The following is a 14,541-nucleotide window of genomic DNA, read 5'->3' on the forward strand; positions in this document are numbered from 1 at the left end:
ATGAAATTGCTGTATCTGTGAATGAAATGTGCAGAGAATTAAAACTCCTGTATGTGTTTGCACGTAGTGATAAAATGTATGTGTGTAAGGGCTACCTCACAGCATTTGCATGTCCTACAATCAATTCCGTATTTTTGCGTGTGTTCGGTTTTACGATGGAGAGTGTTTTGTGCCTATAACATTAACGAAGTAGTGCAGGTATAGTCTGTTTTTATCTTACGCATCAAAGAGTTTCAGTGTTCGATTCCATGTATGTATTTTTTACGGTAACTGTGTTATGAATCATGCGTAGACAGCATACGAAATAAGGTGTGATGTATTTTTATTCTTGCATTAATCCAGTGAGATTGCATTTATTAGAGATTTGTTATTCTGATGATGAAGTGTGAGAGAACAGGGTTCGAATCCATGAGAGGCCCACAGCACAATGCATTTTCTAGTCGTCTGTAACAGGATTAACATGTTTTATCTTGTTCAGGAGGGGAGGTCCCGCATCGGATGGAGACGTAAAGCCTTAGCGACGGTGTAGTTAGGAGGGCCATGTAGCGTAGGAGGGGCATCTGTCCGATAACGGTAAAATTGTAAGGAGGAGGAGGGATTGAGCTGTCCTCCATAACTGTGAAGAGGAGGAAGGGTTACGCTGACCTCCGTAACATCACGAGGGGGAGGAAGGTGGTGTCGGCGAAAGGGTATGTTGAGAAGGGCAGCTAGCCTTAAAACTATAATCCTCTAAAAGCACGTAGTTTGAGGTTTCCTCCAAGATGATGTCGGGGAAATGGGATGTCGAGAAGGGCAGCTAGCCTTAAATATATTCCTTAGTCCCCTTCCAAGGTGGTGTCGGCAAAAGGGGCATGTCGAGAAGAGCATCTAGCCTTAAAACTAGGGTCTTTATGCCCCTTTAAGATGGTGTCCTGGAGGGGCATGTCGTGAAGGGAAGCTAGCCGTAAAACTATGCCCCTCTAACGTAGTGTCGGGAAGGGCAGCTAGCCGTAAATTCAAGTTCAGTGTAGTTAGGCCTCCCTAGTTGTTCCGTACCTGAACGTGGCTAAGTCCCGTTAAGATTACAGCAGTGAGGTTAGGATCGTTCCCTTGTTCAAAAATTCCGCGCTGCACAAGAAAAGCATGTGGCTATGCCCCGTCAAGGGAATACCAGTGAGGTTATGGGATCGTAAACTTTTCAAAAAATTCCGCGTCAAAGAAGTGCACGTGGTTAGGATCTGTCAAGATGGCAGCTGTCATTTTGTCAGCTGTTCAAATTCCTCGAGCCCCACGAGGTTAAGATGGCAGCAGTGAGGTTAGGCCCCAGTTAAGATGGCAGCAGTGTGTGTATAGCCACGTTCACTTATTCAACAAGTGCACATGGTTAGGACCTGTCAAGATAGCGGCTGTCATCTTACCAGCTGTTACGTTTTTCAAATTCCGCGCCCCCACGTATTTATGATGGCAGCGGTGAGGTCAGAGTCTTTCAAGATGGCTTCAGTGAGGTTAGCCACCTTCAAATCAGCGCCAAAACAAGTGCACGTGGTTGGGACCTGTCAAGATGACAGCAGTGAGGTTAGCCATGCACACTAATTCAAAATTCCGCTGCAAAACAAATACATGAGTTTAGGACCTGTCAAGATAACAGCTGTCAGGTTAGCCTCGTTCACTTGTTCAAATTCCATAATCCCACGTGGCCAAAAGGTAAGGTTAGGACCTGTTAGGATGGCAGCATTGACAGCTGTCAAATGCACGCGGATTTCAAATTCCGCGCCCTCTGCGTGGTTAATATGGCAGCAGTGAGTTTAGGCCTTTTAAGATGGCAGCAGTGAGGTTAGCGACGTTCTCTTGTGCAAAAGTGAGGTTAGTGTCCGTCTAGATGACAGCTGTCAAAAGCACGTGGCTTTGTGTACAAACAAGGCTTCGTTGGGGTCATTGACCTCGGGTGCTGACTCAGCACAAAAATGCTGACGAGGTGGCTCAGAACCCGCTTAGCGCTACTACTCATGCTCAATTATTACACGTTTCACCTTTGACTACACGCGCTTATTTATGTACAGGAAGTACACCTATGGTGCACTTCGGACACCAAGATAATGAAGTCACGAAATCACGTAAACATTTTGTAAAATGATACATATTAAATCATCTGTTCTACAAGCAAAATAGTTCAGTTTAACCGTACTTATAATAGTTTATTGGATAGAATGTGAAAGCATTACATGAAGTAAAAAAAATTGTCGTCAACTTGAAGAAATAGAGAAGTATCATTTTACTGAATTCTGGAATGCAGCTTCTTGGAAATATTGTTTATGAACGCGGAAAACAGATTTCACTTATATCACTTCAGCCCAGTCACTATATGTTTTCACCACAATCTCCATTGTTGCATTCTGGACAAATGATCACAGTAATTGTATGTTCTTCACACACTAATCTCTTACACGCACTGCATGTCATCATTGCCACCTTGTTCTTCTATCTATCACAGGAGAAGCTCCACTGTCGTATTTTTGATGGAGGGTCTTCATCTTGCTGTTGCTCTTGCCTTTTGTATTTTTTTTTCTGAAAGAGCTGGGTGCCTGCAGGCAAGTTCCCAAGTTCAGCTCTGTCTACAAGATGTGGTTTCATCAGAAATATCGACAAGGCGTTGTGAAAATCTCACCGGTATTAATGGCCGTTCTCAATGTGTGTTTGTGTAAAATTTAGCTGTTCATTACAGCTATAGTCACCAACTGAAAAAATAAAACCAAGGTCCATCTCATCGTTCTTCTTGATACCGTATCGCTCAATTTATTCACGGTATCTACACCACCTTTGTTTGCAATTATAGTCCATTGCTATGATGAACGCCAGTAATTAATCTTTGTAGTATCCTTTGCATCTCGAGTATAGTCATAGTTTTCCCGTAGTTTTTCGATCTCCAAATTCGTGCATGCTGTGATATATTGAATAATGTCTTAGTGAAAAACATTTCAAAAGCATTTCTTTCATCCACAATATTCCGTGCATATGGCTTCGGACAAGGAAATATTCTTTCAATATTATGTGGACTAATGTCACCGATCTTACGTGTCAATGGATTTTACTCCAACTATTTACTTTATCTTTCCCCACAAAATACTCATCCCCAATGTCACTGCCCTCACCGCTATCGGAACTATCCCTTTCTTGTCCTGAGTCTCTCAAATCTTCTTATGGTTCTGTAACGAGATCATTTTCCTATATAAATTCTTATTCATAAGTAACTGCGTCTCCTCCAACCTCCTCTTCAAATTCTTTTTGGGCTACAGCCTAGCAGATTTCATTAAGGCTCTTCAGATTTTTAGCTCGTATGCAAGCCGTACTAAAACAGAACCGTACGAGACATGGGAGATAGTTCATAATTCTATTAAAATATCATGTGAAAAAAGAAGGCAGTGAGTTAAATAACTGAATCAATATTGCAGTGGTGTACTTTGTTCAGTATACGCTACAGCCCATTATTTATTCCTGTGAATCAGTGCTTACGTAACGAATACAACAACAATGACACTGCTTGTAGTCGTGGCGAACATCTCAGAGATAGGTTAGATAGTGCCTAAGAGCAGACAAAAGCATTACAACAAAAATTAATTTCTTTAGTACGAGTTGTGCACTTAATACAACAGTACGTGTACTTAAAGGTTAATACCATTAACGAAAGTGAAAGCATAATGTCAGTATCTTAAACGGTTCACGAGTTACACTGCCTGACAAAAAAGTTAGGCACCCAGGAGTGGTCCAATATTATCCCATTTCGGTATACATGCATACCTTTGATGTGTGTGTAAATTATTAGATTTACAGTCCGACTCGTGGTTGAATGGTCAGCGTACTAGCCTTCGGTTCAGAGGGTCCCGGGTTCGATTCCCGGCCGGGTCGGGGATTTTAACCTTCATTGGTTAATTCCAATGATTTGTGGACTGGGTGTTTGTGCTGTCCCCAGCATCTTGCAAATCACACACCACACATAACACTATCCTCCACCACAATAACACGCAGTTACCTACACATGGCAGATGCCGCCCACCCACATCGGAGGGTCTGCCTTACAAGCGCTGCACCCGGCTAGAATTAGCCACACGAAATTAAATTATTGATTAGATTTACAAGGATCTGTAATGTGTAGAACGCCTATCAGAGTGCATTCATGGTGGCACCGTCCTGTTGTTAATTTGTTACCGGTCGACTGCTCTGAGTCAGACAGTTTTGTACCTGTTCCTTAAACTCTCTTATTTCTTCCTTTTGGGTCTCAACTTTATTATTAATACTTGTCACATGTGTCTCTAACTCCTTTCTGGTGTTGTTGCTTTCTTTTTCCATTAATCCCAACAACTCACTCCTCTGCTCCACAAATTCCTTTTCTACCTCTTTTTTGTTTTGCTTATTTGTCTCTTTCTGTTCCTCTATCTGCTTGTTAAATCTTTCATTTTGTTTAAATAATTCTTGTAACTGTTTGCTGTGTTCGTCCATCCTTTTATTAGCTTCGACCTTGTGTTCATTCAATGCCTTACTTAATTCTCGTTTAGTTTGTTCTACTTCATTTTTAATTTCTGATTTAGTTTGTTCTACTTCATTTTTAATTTCTGATTTAGTTTGTTCCACATCTGTTTTAATTTGTTCCAATTCCTTTTTATTTCGGATTTATTTTGTTACATTTCATTTTTTATTTCAGGTTTACTATCCTCTATCTTACTTAACATTAACTGCATCATTTCAAGTAACTGATTATTATTACTTTCATTGTTAGGGCTAACCTCCGCCTCGTCCCCCATCGTGCTATCGTCTGAATCTAACGTAACTTCGTCCCTTCGCTATTTTGGCTCCTATTATCAGTTTCCCCCTCTACACATTTATCTACCTTTTCCTTAGAATTACTTAAAGTACTGCCGTTCAGCACGTGCCCACTACGCAGCGTCATGTCTTTCTCCTCTTGCTCAGCTATGCTACCCCCAAAATCAACCACACAAGAAAAATATAATGTGGATACCCAACAGTTACCCCAAAAATACTGATTTTATCCGTTCTATACAAGTACTTAATGGTTTACGAGCCCCACACATGCGGCGACAATATGTGACGTACCCACTCGGCTCACAGATGTGTGACAAAATTATGACGTGGCAGGTCACCTTAATATTAATATAAATAAATTATATCTCATTGTTTCTCCATAAACAATATCCTATGGGCGCCAGCCTTCAAACTTATGGCTTAAAAACGATAGTTGATAATTAATAATAATAAAAAGTAATACGTAATGAGACTCAAAAAACTCCCAGGGGTGGGGTGACGGAACACAAATCATTAAGTACACTAACTTGGAATTTAAGGATCATTAATAATAATTTCAGAAAATACAAATTAAAGCAGCTATTTATTAGGATGAAAAACGTGACGTAACGGCGTATTAACGAAATCTGAACTTACGGAAGCAAAAGAAAAATTGAATGAAATAAACTCTAAGAAAATGAACTGTAACACGTTGACTTGCAGTAATTTAAGCAATTAGCTCACCATTTGTAGACTCTGTTATCTGGAGGCTGATGATTGATGGGTCTCTCGTAGAGGCGGTGTCATCTCTTGTGTGGATTCCAGTCTTACTTCTGCTTTTCCTGCCCTTAACACTTCCTACTGTACTCCTTACATAAAGTCGTAATGAGTCCTAATTTTAAAAGCAAAACCACCATGGGTTATGTTCATGGAGAGAATACGCTTGTATTCTTCCGTATTACGGAACAGTAGCGTAACTAAATTCATAACAAAAGCTCTCCTGCCCTATACTAGTCAAAACCGGTCTCCCGTTGACTTTACCTCTCGTCATTGAGATAACAGGTCCCAATGAGAGTAACTTTTGAGTAGTATACTACTCAGATGCGAAGTGAACTAAGTTAAAATCTTCTCCGATGTGCAGACGTAGAATCGTTGTGAGAGTATCTTCCAAGAGTAAGAGTACGAGTACGAGTGTGAATGAGAATACGAGTGTGAATGTGAATATCCTCTCCAGCTCTTGTCGTCGAGTATATAGGTTCCAAAATCTCCCTCCATCAACCATATCACATGGTCCAGTAAGATTCGAGGTCTCATCCCTTCTCCTATGTATTGCTGTGAATCCATCATCTTGCTTCATTACGTCCATTCACATAGGCTGAACTTTCCTGCGAAATCAAAGCGTCAGGTAGCGAACTTCGAAAAGTAGGCGTTTATAAGGTTTCAGCTGTCTCTTCATAAAGTGGAGAGGGTAAGGTCTCTCGTAACCTTGATGACGTACATTTCCTGGCAATGCGCTGAAATTAGCTTGCTGACTCTGGTCACTTCACAACGGCTATTGGAAAATTAACTGCAAGCCATTAATATGAATGATGTTGAAATACTTTACACAATAAGTTGTTCGTTCAGAATACGTTATAGCCGTGGTACAAAGAAATGAAATGATGATGTGAAATGGATGATTAAAACCATACATATGTATACATATTATTTTAAAAATGACCTACCATTGATTAAATATGTTTATCTTATCAAATAATTATAATTAATTATATAGTTCATTAATCCTCCCCTGCGAACCATGTGACCTTGCCGCGGTGGGGATGTTTGCGTGTTCCAATGAAGCAAATAGCCGAGCCGCAGGTGCAACCATATCGGATGGGTATCTGTTGAGAGACCAGACTAAGGAATGATTCATCGAAAGGGGGGTAGCAGCCTTTCGGAAGTTGCAAGGGCAGCAGTCTGGATGATTGACTGATATGGCCTTGTAATAATACTCAACATGGCTTAGCTGTGTTGATACTGTTACACGGCCGAAAGCAACGGGAAACTACAGCCGTAACTAACTCCCGAGGACATGAAGCGCTCTCTGTATGAATGATGTACTGATGATGGCTTCCTCCCGGTTAAAATATTCCGGAGGTAAACTAGTCCCCCGTTCGGATCTCCGGGTGGGGACTACACGAGAGGGGGCTATCATCAGGAAGGTGGATACTGACATTCTGCGAGTCGGAGCGTGGAATGTTAGAAGTTTGAATCGTTGTGGGAAGTTAGAGAATCTGAAAATGGAGATGGATAGACTAAAGTTAGATGTAGTTGGTATAAGTGAACTACGTTGGCAGGAAGAACAGGATTTTTGGTCAGGAGACTACCGAATTATCAACACAAAATCAAACAGGGAAAATGCAGGAGTTGGTTTAATAATGAATAAGAAAATAGGGCAGCGGGTAAGCTACTACTACCAGCATAGTGAAAGAATTATTGTCGTCAAGATAGACACCAAACCAATGACCACCACTACTAGTTCAGCGGACGAAGAGGAAATCGAAAGAATATATGAAGAGATAGAAAATTCAATATGTAAAAGATGACGAGAATCTAATTGTGATGGGAGACTGGAATGCAGTGGTAGGCCAAGGAAGAGAAGGTAGTGCAGTAGGAGAATTTGGATTGGGACAAAGGAACGAAAGAGGAACTCGGCTGGTTGAATTCTGCACTGATCATAATTTAGTCCTTGCCAATACTTGGTTCAAACACCACAAACGACGGCTGTATACATGGACGAGACCTGGAGACACTGGAAAGTATCAAATAGACTTCGTTATAATTAGGCAGAGATTCAGAAACCAGGTGTTGGACTACAAAACTTTCCCAGGAGCAGACGTGGACTCTGACTACAACTTGTTGGCCATGAAATGCCATCTGAAGTTGAAGAAATTGAAGAAAGGAAAGAATGCAAAAAGATAGGATCTAGACAAGTTGAAAGAAAAGAGTGTGAGGGATTGTTTCAAGGAACATGTTGCACAAGGGCTAAATGAAAAGGCTGAAGGAAACACAATAGAGGAAGAGTGGATAGTCATGAAAAAATGAAGTCAGTAGGGCTGCTGAAGAGATGTAAGGAAGGAAGAAAAGATCAACTAAGAATCAGTGGATAACTCAGGAGATACTAGACCTGATTGATGAACGACGAAAGTACAAGAATGTTAGAAATGAAGGGGGCAGAAAAGAATACAGGCGATTAAAGAATCAATTGGATAGAAAGTGCAAGGTAGCTAAGGAAGAATGGCTGAAGGAGAAGTGTAAGGATGTCGAAGGTTGTATGGTCCTGGGAAAGGTAGATGCTGCATACAGGAAAATGAAGAAAACCTTAGGAGAAAGGAAATCTAGGTTTATGAATATTAAGAACTCAGATGGAAAGCCCCTTCTAGAGAAAGAAGGAAAAGCAGAAAGATGGAAAGAACATATCCAACAGTTGTATCAAGGTAAAGATGTAGATAATTTGGTTCTGGAACAAGAAGAAGCTCTTGATGCTGATGAAATGGGAGACCGAATTTTGAGTTCAGAGTTTGACAGAGCTCTGAGAGACCTAAATAAGAACAGGGCACTTGGAATTGGTGATATTCCCTCTGAATTACTGACTGCCTTAGGAGAAAACAGCATGGCAAGGTTATTCCATTTAGTGTGTAAGATGTATGAGACAGGAGAAGTCCCATCCGATTTTCGGCAGAATGTTGTTATACCTATTCCCAAGAAAGCCGGTGCTGACATTTGTGAAAACTACCGCACCATTAGTTTAGTATCTCATGCCTGCAAAATTTTAACACGTATTATTTACAGAAGAATGGAAAAACAAGTTGAAGCCGAGTTGGGAGAAGATCAATTTGGCTTCAGAAGAAATGTAGGAACACGTGAAGCAATACTGACTTTACGTCTGATCTTAGAGGATCGAATCAAGAAGGACAAGCCCACGTACATGGCATTCGTAGATCTACAAAAGGCATTCGATAATGTTGACTGGACCAAGCCATTTACGATTTTGAAGGTGATTGGGATCAGATACCGAGAACGAAGAATTATCTACAATCTGCATAAAAATCAGTCTGCAGTTATAAGAATTGAGGGCTTTGAAAAAGAAGCAGCAATCCAGAAAGGAGTGAGGCAAGGCTACAGTTTGTCCCCCTCCTTTTCAGTGTTTACATAGAACAGGCAGTAAAGGAAATCAAAGAGGAATTTGGAAAAGGAGTCATAATCCAAGGAGAGGAAATCAAAACCTCGAGATTTGCCGATGATATTGTTATTTTATCTGAGACTGCAGAAGATCTCGAGAAGTTGCTGAATGGTATGGACGAAATCTTGGGTAAGGAGTACAAGATGAAAATAAATAGTCCAAAACAAAAGTAATGGAGTGCAGTCGAACGAAGGCAGGTGATGCAGGAAATATTAGACTAGGAAATGAAGTCTTAAAGGAAGTAGATGAATATTGTTACTTGGGTAGTAAAATAACTAACGATGGCAGAAGTAAGGAGGACATAAAATGCAGACTAGCACAAGCAAGGAAGAGCTTTCTTAAGAAAAGAAATTTGCTCACTTCAAACATTGATATCGGAATTAGAAAGATGTTTTTGAAGACTTTCGTGTGGAGTGTGGCATTGTATGGAAGTGAAACATGGACGATAACTAGCTCAGAAAGAAAGAGAATAGAAGCTTTTGAAATGTGGTGTTACAGAAGAATGCTGAAGGTGAGATGGATATATCGAATCGCGAATGAAGAGATACTGAATCGAATAGGTGAGAGGAGATCGATTTGGCTAAATTTGACAAGAAGAAGAGATAGAATGATAGGACACATCTTAAGACACCCAGGACTTGTTCAGTTGGTTTTTGAAGGAAGTGTAGGTGGTAAAATCGGTAGGGGTAGACCAAGGTATGAATATGACAAGCAGATTAGAGCAGATGTATGATTCAGTAGTTACGTAGGAATGAAAAGGTTAGCACAGGATAGGATGGCATGGAGGGCTGCATCAAACCAGTCTATGGACTGATGACTCGAACAACAACAACACATTTCAATTTGACGCCATCTGGCTGTCTGCTCATGAATTTCGACGTTCCGTTTTACTCTAGGCCCACTAGATGGCAGACCGAGTAAACCGAAACTCTCTTGAGCGTCTATGGCTGAGATTTAATGAATTTTGTCGGGTAATCACCAAATGTGTCACCAGAGATCTTTTACATGCCGACATCGTACGACATAGAGTGTCTTATGGACTTTTTTCCGCCCTTCAAAATTCCGACTACCTCTGCCGGGTTTGAACCCGTCTATCTTGTGATCCGGAGGTCGACACTCTACCAACTGATCAACAGAGGCAGCTCATATGAATAATATTTATTTCATATAATATTTGGATTAAGCAGGGCTTGAGTCATAACTCAAGATTACAGTTGCCAGCATCAGGCAGATTGTCTCTTTCAGATTTTATTTGAAAAAGGTTCTTCAAGTCTAACAATAGCCAAGTTATTTTTCGACGTCGAGTCCGCTACAATCTGGAAAATAGTGTTCGGGATTTTATTTATTCTTAAGAATTTAAGCGTCTCCTTAGGAGTTGTCCGTCTAGGGCCAAGGAGAATTCAAAATATGTTTTCTATGTATTAATACCAATCACAAACTTAACCTAATCCAGTTACAAAAGCATAGTAAAGTAGTAGTATAAGTAAATGAACTAACTTGACTAATTATAAAATGAGTAATGAAATCTAAGAGGAGTTCGAAACAGAAATTTTGCGTACATTAACAAACAACCTACATTAGTTACGAAAGCGTAGCAAGATAGTTAACATCACGAAGTGTTTCTATTGACGTGAGAGGATAAATGAAGTACCGTCGCTGTCTCAAAACCTTACTGTTTCGAAGCATCGATGTAGCTGACTTGTACGGAACGGCGGGAGTTTCCGTTCACGCGACAAGACACACGAATTTATCTCACTGCTTCCAAACAGTGAAGCGTTGTTGTGTCGAGGCATCGAGACAGCTGATTGCGCCGGCTTATTGTTTCGAAGCATGCACACATTAGCCAACTCTAGTATATGAAATCTTACCTTATATAAGAAGCTGGAAGTGTCATCCTTCATAATGTGGGACTTCTTAAACACCATTAGGATGTTTTGCGCACCAATAACGAGTGTTATGACTGGTCACACAACCATTAAGATGAAACCAGTCCTCATCTGAAAAGAACATGAACTGTGGGTCGAATAAACGATCATTCAATTATTCAAGATAACACTCACGATATCTCAGTCTTGTGGCTGGATCAGCGGGTTGTAAACATTGGCCCCGTGTAAACCTGTACGGTTTAATATGTAACAGGTTTGTAGCTTTTTGTGCAGAAGAAACCGAAACCCCTACTTGTTATGCTAATTTTGTGAGTGATTTATTCGGTGACCGTTCAAGATTCGCATCAATGTCATCTACCCTTTCTGTTAAAACTGTTCGTGTGCGCGCATGCTTTCTTTTCATTGAGCATTGAGCCAGTAATTTCAAATTGATTTACAATTACGTGAAGCTGAGCTCATGAAGGTGGCACTTCACCAGGAAATTGCTGAACAAATGAATCGCGTACCCGTCGATCCAACTCGTACTTAAAATAACTTTTACATACGGAAGTACTGTGTTGCAATGATAACTGTGTCACCATGTTAACAGCTGAGATTCAGACTGGTTATTGATGCTAGGTCAAGAATTATGCGCGCCCCTCCCATACAACTGCTTAGGTCTGGGAGAGTAAAAACGCCGGTGGACGGTCCGTATTTATAAAGGAGACCCTGTATAACTTCATTTTTTGCTGCTTCATGTAAGGCGCTTGGAACTTCTTTGTCGTCAGTCGCTTTCTCCAATGATTTTCATCTTGGAAGCACCACGAGGTGATTTGCTCACTCAGGTATCGCTTGCTCTTGCACCAGGCTTCTCGCTGACTTTTTTTTTTTTTTTTTTGGACAACCTTCACTAGTTAGGTCTTGAAATCTTTCCAGCCGCCTCATGTACTCGGTGTGTCTGTGAAGTCTATCCGATATCCTGCGAACTATAATATCTTTGCTGGGTTGTCTGTTTCCAAATAGTTAATTCATTCGGTGTAAAATGGGATATTCTGGATATATCCATTTATACAGCGAACACAGTTTGGCATAAGTCCATTATGGTACCGTACCTAATTAAGCATCTTCAATCAGATATTTTCAGTTTGATCTTCAACACAATTTGCTTTACGTCGTTCCGATACATATAGGTCGTATGGCAACATTGCGATAGGAAAGGGCTACGAGCTACGACTGGGAAGAAAGCGACCGTGCCCTTATTTAAGTTCAGCCCCAGCATTTTCCTGGTGTGAAAATGGGAAACCAAGGAAAACCATCTTCAGGGATGCCGACAGTGAGGATCGAACCCACCATCTTCCGAATTCAAGCTGACAGCTACGTGAATCAAGCCGGGCGGTCACATGCTGGGTCAGTTTTATCTTTAAGAATGCAGAACATTTGTATTGATGTAACAAATATGCAACCCATTTCTTGAGTCAGTGCCAAATAGTTTTTTTGCAATGCTATACGTCGCACTGACACAGATAGGTCTTACGGCGACGATAGGACAGGAAAGGGCAAGAAGTGGGAAGGAAGCGGTCGTGGCCTTATTTAAGGTACAGCCCCAGCATTTGCCTGGTGTGAAAATGGGAAACCACGGAAAACCATCTTCAGGGCTGCCGACAGTGGGGCTCGAACCCACTATCTTCCGAATACTGGATACTGGCCGCACTTAAGCGACTGCAGCTATCGAGCTCGGTAGTGCCAAGTAGTGACCGTAGTGATGACGTTACTGACTTCGTGGAACAAAGATTGCTTTACTTTTAAGTAGCGTCTTGGAAAGACGTAAAACAATCCAAGCAAAGTGCGTATATTATTATTATTATTATTATGTGCGTATGGACCCAATGGATCACGCAAAGCTCTAACGATTCTGTTTTCTGAGTTGCCAAACAGCTCTCATCCTTTCTCCGTGGATCCTTTTTCGTTCTTCTGTCCACTTTGCTCCAGTCTTCTTTTTCACTTCGTTCTCTGGTTGCACTTTCCATCCATTAATTTTTTTCCTATAAAGGTTTCTGTCCGCGGTGTCATTTGGGTTTATCTGGGCTTTTTCCAGATCCTTCTTCACTTCTAATACCCATGGAATATTTTTTAGATGTTCTATGTAGGTGAGAATCTTGTGTGTCAGTCTACTTGCCGGCAATCTGTGGACGTGCCCATAGAATTTCAGACGTCTTTTACGGATGTCTGCTGCAATGTTGGAATGCTCTTCTGTCTCTCTGCGTAACCTCAGTCTATATCCATCTTCTGTTTTTCGGGGGCCGAGAATTTTCCTCAGGATTCTCCTTTCTTCTTTTAAAATATTTTCTAGGTCACCTTTCCCGTTTAGTGTAAGGGTCTCACTGGCATATAAGACTTCGGGCTTTATTATTATTATTATTATTATTATTATTATTATTATTATTATTATTATTATTATTATTATTATTATTATTATTATTATTATTATTATTATTATTATTATTATTATTATTATATATATAATTCGCTGGGGCCATCAAGGACCATGTTAAGTCTTGTTGCATTTGACACTGAACTTGACCTTCTTTAGAGACCAAATTTCCCTCATTCTTTGTGAGTGGGCCTGCTTACGCTCCTCTGTCCAAGGGGCACCGTGTCTTCTCTTCGGTTGCTCGTCTCGGTTTAGCCCGTTCGTCAATATTTTCTTGCGGAAGAGATCTCTGTTAAGGGCGTCTTCAGCTGAGATATGTAGCATTTGCAGGTCTTCTTTGGTATTTCTAAACCAGGGAATTGTGGTTTTGGGGTTTGAATCAAAAAAGTGAAAGATTTCTTTAGTTAACTTTCTTCCGTCCATTCTTTTCAGATGACCGTAAAATCGTGCCCGTCTTTTTCTGATTGTGTCGGTAATTTTCTCTATTTTGCTGTAGACTTCCTTGTTGAATCCCTTTTGATGGATTCCATTTCTGTACTTTGATCCCAAGATTCCTTCACAATTTTGCGTTCTCTTTTCTCCAGTTCTTCAAGGAGTCCTTTGTTGGCATTTAGAGACAGGGTTTCGGCTGCATATAGAACTACTGGCTTCAGAACTGTTTCATAGTGACGAATCTTGGTGTTTTGGGAAAGGCATTTTTTGTTGTAGATTGTGCGGGATGTTTGGTAGGCTATTTCCAGTTTGAGTACTCGCTCCTGAAGTGCTTCTTTGTCCAGTCCATTTTTCATGATGATCTCACCCAGGTATTTGAATTTGTCTACTCGGGTGATGTCCCCGTATTTTGTATGGAGTTTTGGTGGAGCCTCTTTGATGTTAGTCATTACTTCTGTTTTCTCAAACGATATCTGCAAAACAGTTTGTTCGGCAATTTCCTTTAAAATTTCAACTTGAGCTCTAGCGGTTTCTATGTCGTTTGAGAGAACAGCAATATCATCGGCAAATGCTAAGCAGTCTGTTGCGATCCCCTTGGATTTGGTTCCTATTCTCAATGGACTGTAGTTGGTTTCCTGTAATCTCACCCGCCAGGTTCTGATGATCTTTTCAAGAACACAGTTGAAGAGTATCGGGGATAGCCCATCACCTTGTCGGACTCCTGTTTTGATGTCAAAGGAATGCGAGAGACATCCGTGGAACTTCACCTTGGATTTTGTATCGGTCAGGGTGGCTCTAATTAATGCCAGCAGTTT

This window comes from Anabrus simplex, chromosome 5, assembly GCF_040414725.1.
Source record: "Anabrus simplex isolate iqAnaSimp1 chromosome 5, ASM4041472v1, whole genome shotgun sequence".
Taxonomy (NCBI): Eukaryota; Metazoa; Arthropoda; class Insecta; order Orthoptera; family Tettigoniidae; genus Anabrus; species Anabrus simplex.